The following is a 16947-nucleotide window of genomic DNA, read 5'->3' on the forward strand; positions in this document are numbered from 1 at the left end:
AGCTCTTTATTCCTTTTTTTGCTGCTTAGGGTTTCAGGATTGATGTTTGTATTTTTTTTTTTTAGGGTTTCAGGATTGATGTTTGTATCTGTTTTACTTAGTTTTTTGGGTCTTGTTGCAGAGGGACGGCGTGGTACTTCTGTCTATAGCACCATGTTGGCTCTGCCTCACATCTCCAATTAAAAAAAAAAATAATTAAAAATTTTTTTTATTAAACTTTAGATGAAGGTTTACAGAACAAACCAGTTTCTCATCAAACGGTGCACACATTGTTGTATGACATTGGTTAACAACCCACAACATGTTGACAGTCTCCCTTCTCAACCTTGGGTTCCCTATTACCAGTTTCCCTATTCTCTCCTACTTTCTAGTCTCTGTCCCAGGTTTGGTGCATTCCTTTAGTCTTGTTTTGTTCCACGGACCTGTTCAATCTTTGGCTGAAGGGTGAACCTCAGGAGTGGCCTCGTTACTGAGCCAAAAGGGTGTGTAGGGGCCATACTCTCAGGTTTCTCCAGTCTTTGTCAGGTCGGCAAGCCTGGCCTTTCTTTTTGAGTTAAAACTTTGTTCTACATTTTTCTCCCGTTCTGTCTGGGACCCTCTATTGTGATCTCTGTTAGAGCAGTCAGTGGTGGTAGCTGGGCACCATCTAGTTGTACTGGACTTTGTCTGGTGGAGGCCGTGGTAGATGTGGTCCATTAATCCTTTGGACTAACTTTTCCTTATGTCTTTAGTTTTCTTCATTCTTCCTTGCTCCCAAAGAGGTGATACCAGTGGAGTATCCTAGATGGTCGCTCACAAGCTTTTAAGAGCCCAGACACTACTCACCAAAGTAGAATGTAGAACGTATTCTATATAAACTCCGTTATACCAATTCAGCTAGATGTTCCCTGAGACCACGGGCCCCCATAGCCCTCGGCCTAGCAGTTTGGTCCCTCAGGGAGTTTGAATGTGTCTATGAAGCTACCATGGCCTTGCCTTGCACAGGTTGTGCTGGCTTCCCCAGTATTGCGTACTGTCTTACCCTTTGCCAAAGTTACTGCTTATCTATTGTCCATTAAGTGTTTTTACATCCCCACCTCTCCCCGCCTCTCCCCTCCCTCATAACCATCAAATATTGTTTCTTTTTGTATGTAAACTTTTTCATGAGTTTTTACAGTAGTGGTCTCGTACAATACTTGTCCTTTTGTGATTGACTTATTTCACTCAGCATAATGTCCTCCGGATGCATCCATTTTATGACATACTTCACAGATTCATTGTTATTCTTTAGCTTTGCATAATGCTGTATTGTGTGTTTGTACCACAGTTTGTTTATCCATTCATCTGTTGATGGGCATCTAGGTTGTTTCCATCTTTTTGCTACTGTGAACAACGCTGTAAAGAACATGGGTGTACATATATCTATTTGTGTGACAACGCTTATTTCTCTAGGATATATTCCTAGAAGTGGATTGCTGCATCAAAAGGTATTTCTATTTCTAGCTTTCTAAGGAAGTGCCATATCATTTTCCAAAAAAAGTTGTATCATTTTGCATTCCCACCAGCAGTGCTTAAGAGTTTCAATCTCCCCGCATCCTCTCCAGCAACTGTTATTTTCTGCTTATTGATTCGTGCCAGTAATGCCAGGGTGAGATAGTATCTTATTTTGGTTTTGATTGTCAGGTTAAAGCGAACAGCATGTTCTTATTCATTCACGTATTTTGTTCATGAAATAGATGTTGATGTGATCCTTCCATGGTGACTTGGGATCAGGGTATCATCCCTCAAGATTGTCTCTGGTGGCCTTATGTTCCTGCTTTTCTTTTCCTATTTTAAGGTAATAAATTCCTATTTTTTTCTTCACTTTTTTTTTCTTTTTGCCATTACCACACACACTAGAATTTCTGAACAGAAAATATCAGAGAACTTTGTAGTCCCAAATTCTTTAAACAGATGTGGAGACTGATGCTTGAGTTATGGAGTTTCATGGATAAGACACAGGGCTAATTCTTGATATTTGATCTCCTGACGGAGCAGGCAGTCTGGGGTCTTTTCCAGCATGGTAGAGGGTTCCCAGGCACACTCTCCAAAGTGACAGACTCAGGGTCCTGCACAAGAAAACTCTGTAGTCGTATTCCATTAAATGGAAATTAGTTTGGCACAGGGAAAGAGCTTGGAATCTGAATCAGGCTTGGATTCAAAATCTGACTTGGCTACAGATGAGATGAAATGTTTTGGGAAGTACACTTAGTCTTGCTGAATCAGTTTCCTCATTTGTAAAATGTGGCTATGATATCCATGTTATAGTTTTATGTTAAGGACTTAAATGTAACAATTTATGTAAAATTTGGAAACATGACTAATAACATCAAGCATTTTTTTTTCAATAGAGATAGATAGATAGCTACCATTGAGTCAACTCTGGCTTATAGTAACCTTAAGTGTAACAAAACCAAATGTTTCACAGTCTTGTGTCATTCTCATTATCACTGGCATTATGGAGTCCATCATTGCAACTTTTGTGCCAGTCAGTCTTACCAAGGGCCTCCTCAGCTTCACTGGCCTGCTGCTTCACCAAACACAAAGTCTTCCTCCAGCAACTGATCCCTCCTGATGAGGTGTCCAAAGCAAGCAAAATGGGCAACATTCTGTTGTGATTCATAAAGTTTTCATTGGTTAATTTTCAGTAGATTGCCAAACCTTTCTTCCTAGTTTGTTTAACTCTGGAAGCTCCACCAAAACCTATCCACCATGGTGGCCATGTTGAAATTTGAAATATTGGTGGCATAGCTTCCAGCATCACAGCAACAAGCAAGGCACCACAGTACGGCAAAGTGGCAGACTGGTGGAGGTGTTCAAAAATAGTCTTCGTTTAGTTATTTAAAATTACATCTTTTATCTGACATACTCACCCTTTTTGTTCCTATTTGTAACATCAAGAAACTAAAAATGGGGAGTTTATTTGCTTTTCTTTCTCTTTAGGAAGTTTGACATTTAATTGTGTAGTCATCAATATTAAACAAGAGTCCACTCATTTATATCTGGTGAATGTTCCTCTTTATTTTTGAGAGCTAGACACTTTGTTGAATGGTTATCACACTTACTCCAGAGAAGTTGGGTGGAGAAGGTCATTTTTGGACATTTTCTGGTGCTTCCCATCCTCTAAGGATGGATATTTATGTATCTTCAAGCAACCAACATTCACAGCTGGTCCAAAGCACAAAACATAAAGTCCAGGTTGGTAACTTTACCTGTCCCTTTGTGGAGACTAAAAGAAGTAATCTAGGTGAGGAACTCAGATGGCTATTAAGGGAAATCAAGCCTTGGGGTTAACAAATACAGCTTTCTACAACTTATCTTGTAGTGCTTTTCTCAGAGATCTGACTCTGGGCTAAAAGGCCCTTCACTGTGATCAGCACAGCTGAGAAATTCTGGAAGTTATGGTCTTTCTCCATTTATAAAGCTTCATTCTTTACCTTTTGATTTTCCGTGCATGCCTTATCTCTACTGTAAACACCACTCTGAGAAATTCCCTTTACTCTCCAACTAACGTAGCCCCAGAGTTGATTCCTTTGATGTCATAGATGCGTCAAGAAAACTACCAGTCTCTCACTTACATATTGTAGGAATAATTGTAGTTTGTATTTTGAGTCTTTGTACAATTTTAGGCTTGTATGTTTTCTCTATCCCAGTTAGGCTGTGGTGTGTTTAGAAAGAAAAACTATCTTTATAAATCTTCTTATTCTACTACCGTATTGGCAATTCACACAAGTACTGAAACTCAAGAGGTCCCCAAATTTGCACTCAACAGCTAACCTAGAGATAGGGGTTCAAACTCAACTCACTGCCCCACAGAAGAATGGCCTGGCCATCTGTTTATGTTAGACTACAGCCAAGAAAACCCTATGAAGCAGGTCTACTCTGTAATACATGGGGTTGACTTGACTCAAAGACAACTAAAAAACAAACTGAAACCCAACACTTCTGGAAATGCTGTAGAACATGCCTCAGTATCTCACCCTGAGCCCCAAAGAAACTGCCACACAGACTGCATTAAGAGAAGCTGAACTATTATCCTTTGTACCATTTTTGTTTATTCAGAGAGAAGTGATATGCAGGAATACCCCAGAGATTTTGGAGGTTCTGTTCCACAATAAAGCGAGCATAGCCATAAAGCAAGTCACATTAATGTTTTTGGTTTCCTAGTGCATACAAAAGTTATGTTTATACTATATGAATTCTGTTAAGTGTACAATAGCATTATGTCTAAAACAACAATGTGTGTACCTTAATTAAAAAAAAATTATTGCTAAAAAATTCGTACCATCATCTGAGACTTCAGCGAGTTGTAATCTTTTTGTTGGTGTAGGGTCTTGCCTCAATGTTGATGGCTGCTGACCAAGCAGGGTGGTAGTTGGATGAACGTTAAGGTGGCTGTGGCTAGACCAGTGGAGTATCTTCAATGACCACTCACAAGCTTTTAAGACCTCAGATGCTACTCACCAAAGTAGAATGTAGAACATTTTCTTTATAAATTTTGTTATGCCAAATGAGCTAGATGTTCCCCGAGATCATGGTCCCCACAGCCCTTAAGCCAGAATTGGTCCTTCAGGGAGTTTGGATGTATCCATGGAGCTTTCATGACTTTGCCTTGGACAAGCTGTGCTGGCTTCCCCAGTATTGTGTACTGTCTTACCCTTCACCATAGTTACCACTTATCTATTGTCTGTTTAGGCTTTTTCCATTCCCATGCCTCCCCTCCCTTGTAACCATGAAAGATTGTTTCATTTTATGTGTAAATTTTTCATGAGTTTTTATAGTAGTGGTCTCATACAATATTTGTCCTTTTGTGTTCTTATTTCATTCAGCATAATGCCTTCCAGATTCATCTTCTGAGATGCTTCAAAGATTCATCATTGTACTTTTTTTGTTGCTTAGTATTCCACTGAGTTTATGTACCACAGTTTATTTATTGATTCATCTGTTGATGGGCATCTACTTTGTTTCCATCTTTTTGCTATTGTGAACAATGCTGCAGTGAACATGGGTGTACATATGTCTATTTGTGTGACAGATCTTATTTCACTAGAATATATTCCTAGGAGTGGGATTGCTAGATCATATGGTAGTTCTATTTCTAGCTTTTAAGGAAGTGCCATATAGTTTTACAAAATGGTTGTGCCATTTTGCATTCCCACCAGCAGTGTATAAGAGTTCAAATCTTCCCTCAGTCTCTCTAACATTTGATATTTTATGTTTTTTAATTCATATCAGTAATGTCAGGGTGGGATGGTATCTCATTGTGGTTTTGATTTCAAGCCTCTGATGGCAAGCTATCTCAACCATTTCCTCACGTGTCTGTTAGCCACCTGAATGTCTTCTTTGGTGAAGTGTCTGTTCATATCCTTTGTCCATTTTTTTAATTGGATTATTTGTTTTTCTTTCTTTTGTAGAGGTGTTGGATTTTCCTGTAGATTTTAGAAATTAGACCTTTGTTGGATATGTCATAGATAAAACTTTTTTCTCAGTCTGTAGGTTCTCTTTTTACTCTTTTGGTGAAATCTTTAGATAGGCATAAATGTTTAATTTTTAGAAGATCCCAGTTATCTAGCTTATCTTCTGGACTTTGTGTATTGTTAGTTATGGTTTGTATTCTGTTAATACCCTGTTTTAGGGTCCCTAGAGCTGACCCTAAGGCTGACCCTAACTTTTCTTCTATGATCTTTATACCTTTTGGTTTTATATTTAGGTATTTGATCCATTTTCAACTAGTTTTTGTGTATTGTGTGAGGTATGGGTCATGTTCCATTTTTTGCAGATGGACATCCAGTTTTGCCAGCACCATTTGTTAGAAAGACTGTCTTTTCCCCATTTGATGGGCTTTGGGTCTTTGGTGAAGATCAGTTGACCGTAAGTTGATGGATTTACATCTGGGTTCTCAATTCTGTTCCAAGATTCAACGTATTTATCATTGTACCAGTACCAGGCTGTTTTGACTACCATAGCTGTATAGTAGGATCTGAGGTCAGGTTGTGTGAGTCCTCCTACTTTATTCTTCTTCTTCAATAGTGCTTTACTTATCCAGGGCCTCTTTCCTTTCCATATAAAGTTAATGATTAGTTTTTCTACCTCTTTAAATAATGCTGTTGGTAGTTGGATCAGGATTGCATTGAATTTGCAGATTGTTTTGGGTAGAATTGACATTCTCACAGTCCTGAGTCTACCTATCCATGTGCATGGAATGTTTTTCCACCTACGTAAGTTTCTTTTGTTTATCCCAGTAGTGTTTTGTAGTTTTCTTTGTATAGGTCTTTTACATCCCTGGTTAGATTTATTCCCAAGCATTTTATTTTTTTAGGGCCTATAGTGTTTCCTAGGCTGTAATCTTTATGCGAGCAGATTACCAAAGTCTTTTCTCTCTCAGAGCAGCTGGTGGGTTCGAACAACCAACCTTTCAATTGGCAGCCAAGAGCTTACCAGTAAAGACTCCTTGAATCTTCTTATACGGTGTAGTTAGTTCCATGAGAGTAGGTAAGATAATTAAAGATGGGAAGAGAAAAAATTTAACAAGGAGAATGAATGTGGGATGCATCTCTATCCTTGGAGATGAGAAAGATGAAGAAGAGGTAAAAACAACTAAGAAAGAACTATTAGTAAGATAGGTGAATCAGGAAAGTTTAGGACAATGAAAGCCAAAGGAGAAAAAAGTTTTAGAAAGCAAATGATCAGCAGTGTCAAATGTGGCAGAGAAATAACAAAAGATGAATTAAAGAAATTTTATATTTGGAGATAAGGTCATGCCTCAGAGAGGTAAGTCAGAAGGGAGGTGAATATAAGATTGCAGGACAACAAGGGTGAGTGACTCACGAGAAAGTGTATGCAGGAAATATAATCTATGCTTTTGAAAAGTTGGGCATCTTCAACTCTTCAGACAGGTATTGGACTGGACTATGAGCTAGAAAATGATACTGGTGAAGAGTGAGCTTCTTGAATCAAGTAGATGCATGAGACTATGTGCGCAGGTCCTGTCTGGAGAGGAGGTGAGAGGGCAGAGGGGGTCAGGAGCTGGCCGAAAGGACTTGAAAACAGAGAGTGGAAGGAAGGAGTGTGCTGTCTCATTAGAGGGAGAATAACTAGGAGTACATAGCAAGGTGTATATAAGTTTTTGTATGAGAGACTGAGTTGGTTTGTAAACTTTCACTTAAAGCACAATAAAAAAAGTTTGGCATGCTACTGAAGGAGAAAAAAGGAACTCCAGGTTTTGGCAAGACTGCGGGAATATTTCAGGATAGGAAACACATTGAAAATGAGGTAGGAAAAGAAGAAAGAAATCTCCTCTGAGCCAGAGTGAATAAGGAGAGAAAATCTGAGATGCATAGAAACTAATACAGAATGAGTTTTAGTAAAGTAAGGCACAAGATCATCTACTGAGATTCAGACAGTTTGGTGACCTGAGAGAAAAGTTTGGAACAGTCACTGTGGAAGGGAAAGAAAAGGACTCCAGTAGACTGGAAATGGTATTTTGAAGACCCATTTTAAAAGATGTTTCCTCCAGTTTAGCTCTCAAAACCAGAATGCTTCCCTACGCCCACTGTAGTCAAATCTGTCTCTCACCTCAAGTTCTATTTGCCTGTACTAATTTCTACTTCTCATTCAAAGCCCAGTCCAAATCACACATCTTCTGTCAAAACTTCCTTGTCTTTTTCAACCCTCTGTGGTTCAACTTTTTCCTTTCTAAAATCTTTATGGGTTTTGAGGTGTTTACTACAGAAAGAGTCAAGATGTCCAGAAGAATTACTTTATAATAGTAATCTCCTAAGGATTAATAGTTTAATTGTAAAATGTCAGGGATTGAAGTCTTTCCTTGTTGTCATCTAGTCGGCTCTAAATGCATTTTATACAACAAAAGCAAATATTTCCTAGTCCTATGTCATCTTCATAATTGTTGGTATGCTGGTGTCCATTGCTGCAGCTACTGTGCATTTTAAGTCCCTTCAAACCTAGGGGCTTATGTTCCAACACTATATCAAATGATAATCTCTGACCCATAATGTATTTTTTTTTGGCTATTTTTTGGAAGTAGATCTTCAGGCCTTTCTTCCTAGTCTGTCTTAGTCTGGAAGCTCTGCTGAAACATGTCCATCATGAATGACCCTGCTAGATTTTGAAATATTGGTGGCATAGCTTCCACCATGATAGCAAGACTCAAGCCACCAGAGTACGATAAACTGACATACCAATGGTGGGCGGTGGTAGTTAAAAAAACAAAACAAAACATTCTCATTGAGTTGATTCTGACTCATAGCGACCCTATACGACAAAGTAGAACTTCCCTTTGAGGGTTTCTGAGGAGCAGCTGGTGTATTCAAACCATCCACCTTTGGGTTAGCAGCTGAGCTCCTTACCACTGCACCACCAGGACTCCCTGGTGGTAGTAGTCAGTATTTATTGAGCACTGAAAAAAAAAAAAAAAAAAAAAAGTATGTTCCAGGCATCTCAGCACATTGCAAGACCTCAATAGATACTTGTTAAATTCCCTGTGTTCTGTACTATCTTGGGATAGGAGAGAGACCAACACAGTTCCTGAGCTCCAGGAAAGCCTGCTGGATCTAGCATCAAAAAATGGTTCACTTGTTGAACACTTCAAGTATCTAAGGGTTCTAGGCTAGCTGTATTACGTTTAGTATAACCTTTTTTTGTGTTTGTGAACAGACAAAAAAAAAAAAATTCTGGCATCAAATTGAAATTACCTTTCCATTTAGGGGAAATGGTTGGCAGAGGAGAAAATAAACTATTGCAACATGTTATCAGATGTTATCAGGAATGAAGTCTAGTGAAGGGGAAAGAAGAGATTAGGTAAACACTGCTGTTTTATGTCTGCAGTTAATCATTCATTGGGCCAATAGAGTATCTTTGCTTATCCATTTCAACTCAGCCATCCCTGACCAGCCAACCACAGGGCTGGAATTCTAGGACTTTGGGAGGGGCAATTTCAGGGTTTTCTGGTAAACTCTGTTCTGGGGAGGGACTAGTATTAGCAATCAAGGCACTTTTCTTCCTTGAGAAACTACCCAAGGCACCTTGAGAGAGTCTTCTACTTCTTCCTCATCAACCTGCAGGTCAGTGGATTACTCCAACACTTGGGGTATGTTTGGGGAAAGGCTGGGGTTTGGCCATTTAAGGAATGTAGGACTCAAAGAATAAGACAGAGACAAAAACTCGGGAGAGTTTTCAGCAGAAATATTTTCAGAGCACCTCATTATGTAGTGGAAAGAATATGGGTCGTGTGGCTTGAAGAAAACTTTTAATCACTTCTGAGCCTCAATTTTTCATTTTAAAGGAGGGAGTAATAGTGAATACTAATAAAATAAACTGAGGAACTGAATACGTCAGTGCTCAGACACATAGAAGGGTAAGGCAACTAAGTGCTTTTGTTACTGTATGTGAAAGATGTGTGTTTTGGTTTGTTGATCCTTCGACCTCTCCCCACATAGGGGAGTTGAGGCAGGAAGTAAGTCAGACTTCCCAAAATAATTCACTGAGAAACAGGATGCAGGAGAACTCATTTTCAGTGTGTACATTCTGCAAAATTGCTATATATTTGGGGGGAGGTTTTATTAACCCCTTCACATCTCCTCTACCTTTGACAGCAAAGACCTTTAGATTTGATCATAAGGAGAACATCGGACAACTCCACCTGATCTCCGGAGCTGGAAGCCATAGTCATCTTCACTTCTTTTTTCTCTCCCACTTTCCAAATTTGGCAATGTTGATGACCTTTTCTTCTTGAAACTCTCACCTCCCTTGGTTGGGCAGGACACTGGCCCTCATTCTTCAACTCTCCTTTGCTGAGTCCTGTTCTGCCCCTAAATATGGTAAATAATAATTTAAAAAATATGGTAGTGAAAGGAAAATGAAAAATACAGTATTCAGATGAGGCAGAGGTATCAAAAGTTTGTATTAAGCTTAGAGATAGATCTTTATGTAATATGAGCACAGAAGGAAAGGAGCTGATAGAGAGATATAAAGGGATTCTCTTTTTTAATTGTGCTTTAGGTGAAAGTTTACAGTTCAAGCTAATTTCTTGTACAAAAATTTATACACATACTGGTGTGTGACACTAGTAGCAATCCCTAAATGTGACAGCACACTCGCTGTTTCCACCCCAGGTTCCCCGTGTCCATCCAACCAGCTCCTGTCCATTTCCACCTTCCTTCTCATCCTATCTCCAGACAGTAGCCATTCATTTGGTCTCATTTATGAGCTTGAACTAAGGAGCACACTCTTCATGAGTATTATTTTATGTTTTATAGCCCATAATCTTTTATAATCTTTGTCTGAAGAGTGGGCTTTGGGAATGGTTTTAGTTCTGGGTTAACAGAGTGTCCAGGGGCTATGGCTTCAGGGGTTTCTCCAGTCTCAGTCAGACCATCGAAAACTCTGTGGAGCACAGTTCTACTCTGACACATATGGGGTAACCATGAGTCAGAATAGACTCTCTAGCAACTGGTTGGAAAATCTCTAACAGAAGGGGGTATTTTGGAGCTGAGGATTTTCCCAGTGTCTTTTTTTCTCAGATTGTACTGTATTGGCAAGTGGTGACTGTTTTTCACAAGATACCCACTCTGTAGGCATAGTTCTTGAGTTGATTTCATTTTTATAGGAATTTAAAAGGTAATGTCATTGACGGAGCCATGGTGGCGCAGCAGTTAAGATCTTGGCTGTTAACCAAAAGGTTAGCTGTTCAAATCCACCAGCTGCTCCTTGGAAACCTAAGAGGGCAGTTCTACTCTATACTATAGGGTTTCTATGAATCGGAAATCTACATGACAGCAGCGTGTTTTATTATTATTATTATTAATGTCATTGAAATATGAGGGCATTTGCTGGTGTAGTCATAAGTTTTCAGTGAACAGTCATAGAATTTCAGAGTTTGTAGAGAATAGAAACTTCGTGTGTCTTATTATCTAGTGATGGTTATAACAGAAATACCACAAGTGGATGGCTTTAAGTTAAGAAACAGAAATTTATTCTCTCACAGTTTAGGAGGATAGAAGTCCGGATTCAGGGCACCAGCTCCAGGGGAAGGCTTTCTCTCTCTGTTGGCTCTGGGGGAAGGTCCTTGTCATCAATCTTCTCTTGGTCCAGGAGCTTCTTAGAGCAGGGATCCTGGGTCCAATGGACGCACTCTGCTCCTGGCTTCTCTTGCTTGGTGGTAATGAGCACCTCTCTCCTTTTCTGGCTTCTCTCTTTTATTTCAAAAGACATTGACTCAAGATACAGCCTAATCCTGTAGAATGAGTTCTGCCTCATTAACTAACTGCCTCTAACCCTGTCTCATTAATATCATGGTGGTAGGATTTACAACACATAGGAAAATTACATCATATCACAAAATGGAGGATAATGACACAATACTGGGAATCATTGCCTACCCAAGTTAACACGCATTTTTTTTTTGGGGGGGGACACAATTCAATTCATAACATTCCACTCTTTGGTCCCTCCAAATTCATGTCCTTGCCACACGTAAAACACTTTCACCCCTTTACATCATCCTAAAAGTCTTAACTCCAAGAGTAAATTCCATTCTGGGGCAAAACTGTGAAATCTAGCATACTTGTTATCTTCTTGCAAAGTCCAATGGTGAAACAGGCACAAGGTAGACATTTCCACTACAAACAGGGGAAGTTGGAGGGAAAAGAGAGATAACAGGCACCAAACAAGTCCAAAACCCAGCAGAACACATTACATTAACTCTCAAGGTTTGAAAATAATCCTCTGTTCTCTGAGACCATTTAAGCTATGTCTCTGTCCTCCAGACTCTGGGTGTTGGCCACACTCTCCAGATTCTGGGTAGAGGCCCTTTGATGTTCGGTTTCAGCTCTGCCTTCCAGGCCCAATAGGACAGCAACTCTGCTCCCTTGGACTTGGGCCACCCATTCTCCTAGTCTGTCCGAGGGGTGATTCTACCCCCTCAGCCCTAGCAGTCTCTGTTCTTCTGTCCCTTGGGCATGGTAGCCCTGCCCCCTCAGCTTTGCACAGTGGATCCAGTCCCACTCCCCTGGTGCCCCTGAGTGGCAGCCCCACACTCTGGAACTGAGTTGGTGATGATCTCTTTGAAACTTAAGAAGCTGTGGCCCTACACTTTGAGACCCAGCTGGTGGTGGTTCCACCATTTGAGACCCCAGAGGTCATGGCCCCACCCTTTGAGACTGAGGCAGCTCTGTTTCCTGTGTTCCTTGTCTCTTCAGCTTCTGTTTCCTGGTCCCTTGGCCTCTCAGCTTGAAGGTGCTCATCTCACTCCCTCCATGGGCTGCCAGGCCTAGCTCTGCTGATAAGTGCCTGGAGACATCCCATTCTGCCAGCATGCCTCCTGCCCAAAGATACTCAGCTCTCTTGCTCCATGGGTTGGCTCCTGTGGGTTGGCTCCTGTGGGATGGCTCCTGTGCTCTCTCCCTTGTCTCCTGGTTTTGCTGCCATTTCCCTGCTGCTGCTTCTAGCAGTCTGTGCTGTATCCAGTGTTAAAGCTCTCTCACTTCCTTCTGAACCCTTATGAAAATTGTCTTTGATGTCCATAATTCCAGCAACAGTCTCTTCAAGGCAATACAGGCTTTTACTATTAGGTACATTAAAACTCTTCCAGCCTGTACCCATTACTCAATTCTAAAACCGCTTCTACGTTGCAGGTATCTGTTATAGCAGCACCTTACTCTTGGTACCAAATGTTATCATTTAAGAGATGAGGAAACTGAGATCTAAGTAACTGATGCAAATTCTTCAAGATTACAGAATTAGACTGTGGTGTTGCTAGGACTCAAACTGTGGTCTCCTTAGCCCTCAAGTCCTAGTCTCCATCCCCATAGTCTGTTGTCTGCTGAATTCTAAGCAGGTTCTGCTGAGGGACCACAAGGAGTAGATATGGTGAACTACAAATGCTACAACTGGCCCATTGAGCTGTCATGTATTTTGACAGCTCATGAGGGAAGTAGAAGGTTTGCTGTATTATCTCTCTTCAAAATTTACAAAGCACTTCACAGACATTATTTCAATCAGTTCTTGGTGAGGCAGTTAGCATCCTCACTCTGAAGATGAAACCAAATTGAGGTTCATTCAGTTCACTTATTGGATAACTTTTGCATGCCAGTGACACCACGAGGTTAGGGATAGAAGGTTGAATAAACACACTTCCCTTGTCTTCAGAACCAGCTGCTATGGAGTCAACTCTGACTCGTGGTGACCTCATGTGTATCAAAGGGAGAACTGTGGTCCATAGTGTTTTCAATGGCTGTGGTCTTTTAGAAGTTGATCATGAAGACTTTCTTCTGAGGCACCTCTGGGTAAATTTGAACTGCTAAGCTTTTGATTAGCAACCAAACACTTAACCTTTTGGACCACCCAAGCACACAATCTATTTTGGAAGGCAAAAGTAGTTACAATACAGTGTGTATCATTAAAGTACTAAGTGATCATAGAAGACACTGACATTTCTTGATGGAATCAAGCAATTTTTCACCAAGGAGGTGACATTTGATCTGGATAGTGAGCCAAGGGGGAGGCTGGGGATATAAGCATTCATGCACAGAGGACATTACACACAAATGCTCGCAGGTGTTAAAAGAATCCAGGATGTGTTTTGGGAAAGGTAAGCACCTCCATAAGGGGATTGGCATAGTGTTCTAAGTGAGGAAAGGCAGGGGGATGGCTGGGGAAGGTGTATGTAGACCTGTGGGAACTGAGGACCCATGGAAGCTTTTGAGTTGAGTGGCATGGTGTAAACTGGTTTTTAGGGATAGAATGGCATCAGCATGAAAGCTGGCTTACAAATGTTTGAGGGCTTTTGCAGTAGTCTAGGGTGGAATGAATGGGGGATTATAAGAACCTAAGCCTGGACTATGGAAGTGGGCTGTAAGAGATGGTAGAAGATTCAAGTGCTGCTGCTATGGTAAATTGACAGGACGTGGTGACTCTGACTGTGGGGAGGGGGAGGAGATGAGGTGAGGATGTCTCAACCATCTAGTCTGGGAGACTGGATGGACACTGATGCCATGAGCCAAGATAGAAAGTACAGAGGAGAAGTATTGTTGGAAGGAGGCTAGTTAGTTTAGTTTGGGATGTATTGAATTCGAGGGGCCTAGGAGATACGAATACAGCAGTTGGAATACTGATCTAAATTGAGAATTATAACTTAAATTTTTAAAGAATTGCTTAAGTAAGAAGTTTAAAGGAGTCAAAAGTTTTACTTTTCTTCCAGGATTGCAGATGAAGAGGAAAGTGTCAATAATCTATTTTTGAATTTTCAAAGAAATACTACTACAAACACTTGTAATATTTAGAAAACCAGAGAAGTTAAGTATTATTTCAGGAAAACAAATAATTCAGTAAGATAATCGGTCAGAATTGCAGACTTTTGCATGGCTAAAGTTTACTTTCAAGTGGCAGAGCAACAATTTCTAAAGTCTAGAAAGTGACTGCTTTGTTAGTGTGTTAGTTTAGGCTCTCTAGGAAGCAAAATAAGTGATGTGTGTATGTGTACATAAAGAGAGATTTATATCAAGTGAATAGCTTGCACGGTTGTAGAGGTTGGTAAGTCCAAGTTTGTCGGTCAAGTGTCAGGCTGGAGACTTCTGACTCATGTAGCTGCAGGAGCTGATGAATCCAAGATCAGCAGGTCAGAGAGCAGGCTGCTGGCTCATGGGTTGTGGAGGCTGACAAATCCAAGATCAGCAGGTAAGACTTCTGGGTGCTGGCTGAAGTCCCAAGAACCAGAAGTCAGATGTTGACAAGATGAATGCAGAATTCAAAGCAGAGCAAAAGCCAGCAAGGTTTGACAGAAAGTCCATATATATTGGATGCAGGGTACATTCCAAAGGAAACTCCCTTTCAGTTGATTGACTGTTCATAGCAGATCTCATCATGGAGGTGATTACATTAAATCAGGTCTCATCATGGAGGTGATTACAGTATATCAGATTTCATCATGGAGGTGTTTATATTATTACATAGCTGCCAAAAAAAAAAAAAAATCATAAATTCCAAGCCAATGAGAATCATGGCCCAGCCAAGTTGACACACATCCTTGACCATCACAGTCCACCCCTAGTCAACTTGGGACCTGTACACAGTTCCTTAAACCCTACGTAATCTCTAAATAAATACAATTATAAAGTCATACTTATGCTTAACAAGATACAACTAACACATGTGCAGCATAAAACACACTAGCACTGTTTGCATCTCAAATTTATATGTGAAAAAAACAAAAATATTTGATGCACACACACAAGGAAGAAATACTCATAACATTTACAGTCCTCATTTCTGCAGCTGATCGTGTAGTCATAGACGGTATTTAGAACTACCTTCTTCCACCCCCCATTGTGTATTCTTTTTATCCTCACCAAGCCCCACAGCTGGTCATGGTTCTTTGCCTCATGGGGTAACCCAAACCTTCATTCCTGAAGGGTCTGGGCCATTAATAGTAATGTCAGAATCGGATTGCCGTGGTTTTCCATTGAAGCTTGTGGCACAATAGTTAAGAGCTTGGTTTCTGTCATGGACTGAATTGTGTCCCCTCAAAACTTGTGTCAACTTGGTTAGGGCATGATTCCCAGTATCACGTGGTTGTCCTCCATTTTGTGGTTGATGTAATTTTCCTGTGTGTTGTAAATCTTAATCTTTGCTTCTGGTTAATCAGGCAAGGTTAGATTATGTTAAAGAGCAAAAGCCAGCAAGGTTTGACAGAAAGTCCATACATATTTTTTCTTTATTTTTGTCTGCTTTTTCTGTCATCACTTGGATAGCCATGGGATGTAACACCCTTATGCTGGTCACATTCCTGATCCAACGTAAATGGAGTTTCCCTGGGGTGTGGCCTCAAGAGATAAAAGGAAAGGGAAGTGAGCAGAGAGTTGGGGACATCATATCACCAAGAAACAAGAGCCAGGAGAAGAGCATGTCCTTTGGACTTGAAGTCCCTGTTCTGAGAAACTCCTATTCCGGGGGAAGATTGATGACAAGGACCTCCCTCCAGAACCAACAGAGAAAGAAAGCCTTCCCTTGGAGATGATGCCCTGAATTTGGGCTTCTAGCCTACTAGACTGTGAAAGAATAAACTTCTGTTTGTTGAAGGCATCAACTTATGATATTTCTGTTATAACAGCACTAGATAACTAAGACTGCTTCTAACCAAGGCTTAGGATGGTCCTCTTTTAGTCTTTCATGATATTAGGGAAGTTTTCTGTCAGCAATTCTTCAGTGATCCTCTCTGTGTTTTCCATTTTCTCCCTCAATTCTGAAACTCCAATCACTCAAAAATTTTTGCTTTTGATTGTATACAAATTGTTCTTAGAATTTCTTCATTTTTCTTTGTTCTTTTCTTTGATTTTTCCTCAAAGTGGTAGCCAAGGGTTTGTCTTCAATTTCACTGATCCTGTCTTCCTTTATTTTAAACTTGCTCCAGTCCACTGTCCATTTCTGAAATCTTATTTTTTATCATTTGGATTTCTAATTTTTGTTTTTGTGTGATTTCTAGTTGTGTGTTTATTTTGTTCCTGTATTATTTTCCTGAATTCTTCCATTATTTTGTCTGTCTTTTCTGTGATTTTGTCTATTTTTTCCTTATTTTTGTCTGCTTTTTCTGTCATCACTTGGATAGTCATGAATATTAGAGTTTTGAATTCCCTATCAAGTAGTTCCAGTGTCTTTTCTTCCACTAGAAAGTCATCTGGTGTTTTATTTTGTACCCCTACTGGAACCATCCTGTCCTGTTTTTAATATGTTTTAATATTGTCTCCTGTGTTAGGGACATTCAGTAATTATTTTCTTCATTTATTGGTTGTAGATTTGTTTGTTTCATCCTGCTTTTTTTTGTTTTATTTTGTTATGTCTGGGCAGGCAGGCTGAGCATTGTTTGTTGTTTGCATGTCTGTGGGCACGATACTTCTCACCTCCTTGTCCAATGGGCAG

General features: G+C 40.2%; 2 protein-coding genes across 2 annotated transcripts in view; both read left to right on the plus strand.

The window, feature by feature from the left end:
- Nucleotides 1-16947, plus strand: part of C4BPA (complement component 4 binding protein alpha) — a 114017-nt gene that overhangs the window by 79603 nt on the left and 17467 nt on the right. The window lies entirely within an intron of this gene.
- Nucleotides 9025-16947, plus strand: part of LOC126061787 (C4b-binding protein alpha chain-like) — a 47028-nt gene continuing 39105 nt past the window's right edge. Inside the window, exon 1 of the mRNA XM_049858567.1 lies at nt 9025-9098. The gene's annotated coding sequence lies outside the window, so the exon portion shown is untranslated. The remainder of the gene's footprint in view (nt 9099-16947) is intronic.

This window comes from Elephas maximus, chromosome 18 (genome assembly GCF_024166365.1).
Source record: "Elephas maximus indicus isolate mEleMax1 chromosome 18, mEleMax1 primary haplotype, whole genome shotgun sequence".
NCBI lineage: Eukaryota > Metazoa > Chordata > Mammalia > Proboscidea > Elephantidae > Elephas > Elephas maximus.